Source organism: Fukomys damarensis, unplaced genomic scaffold, assembly GCF_012274545.1.
Source record: "Fukomys damarensis isolate Sample0158 unplaced genomic scaffold, DMR_v1.0_HiC HiC_scaffold_39, whole genome shotgun sequence".
Taxonomy (NCBI): domain Eukaryota; kingdom Metazoa; phylum Chordata; class Mammalia; order Rodentia; family Bathyergidae; genus Fukomys; species Fukomys damarensis.
This window is the reverse complement of record NW_022900951.1, coordinates 126,684,035-126,685,421: the sequence shown is the minus strand read 5'-3', so window position 1 is coordinate 126,685,421 and position 1,387 is coordinate 126,684,035.

Genomic DNA, 1,387 nt, shown 5'->3' with positions numbered 1-1,387 from the left:
TCCCAGGCAAGTTAGCACCGGGCTGGGCACTGCGGGGCTGTGGCCTGGGCCTCTCCAAGCTATGTACATCATGGCTGGTCCTCAACAATGGGGATATGTAGGTAGAGGGCCCTCATGGGTACAGTTCCAGGGAACTAGAACAGGAACACAGGAAACCTACAACTGCAACCCACTTGTTTGATAGAAACCTGCTCTGCTAAGTGACTTTTCATAATGACACAACCCTATCATTGTGTCACACACTCAACTGAGACAGAAATGCCTAGTCAGGAGCCACTGCTCTAGTCTCATCTCTCAAATTAACAGAAGCTCTTCCTCCTTTCCCAACTGTACTCATTGCCAAGACTGTGGTTGAGGGTGGGGTGAGGGACACTGGTGCAATAGCTCCTAGGTCCCTGCTCAGTGGGGAAGCTCTCTTGAGTGACGTGTTTTATCTTTAGAATTCATGTCTCCAGTTTGAATCAAGACTCAGATGTGATGTAGACTGCATTTTCAGATGATACATGGCTTAGTTACTTTTTTTGTTGCTGAGACAAAATACCCAATACCCTAAATTAAAGGAGGAGAGGTTCATTTCAGCTCACAGTTTGTAGAGGCTTCAGTCCATAGTCAGCGGGCTCCACTGCAGGGAGGCACGGCAGACAGGCATCGCAGAAGAGACACAGTCCATGGCGTAGTATGCAGGAAGCAGGGAGCCGCGGAACAGCAGAAGCAGCAGCAGCTTTTATGTGTGGTGCTACCCACACCCATGGTGGGACTATCCTCACCCAGAGCTTCGTATCACACACCCTTAACCCATATTCACACCCCCTAGATCCAGCCACCTCCAATAAGACCCACCTATGACCACTTGAGGCTTTTGGGGGACATGGACACACATACCACAACAGTACAAAACTCGGCCTCATTTGATAGGTAGAATGACAATAACTGAGGCACTGGCCTCAAAGAGCAAGATGAAATAGTTGAAATCATCTTGCCTACTGGCACACAGCAGTGTATCCTGGGTGGCATCTCTCAAGAGGGCCTTTGAATGTGTATATTAAGAATTAATGTCAAGGAACAGTTGAAGGAATGGTTAAATGGGAGGAGAGAGACCCCGAGAAGTAGCTTCATCAGTTTTAGGGGCTGGCATTTAGGAGAGGAATTAGAGACCACCAGTAAGTGACAATAAAAAGGAAACAGATTTTTAAAAAGGAAAATAGATTTCAACTGAAGAGTTCATTTTCTGAATATGGTATTTATATACAGTGGAGTATAACTACCATAAAAAGATAAGGTTGAGGGCCAGGGATTCTGCTCAGTGGTTCCGCTGCCTGCCTCGCCAAGTGCAAGGACCTGAGTTCGATCCCTGGTACAAAAAAAAAAAAAAAAAAAAAAAAAAAAA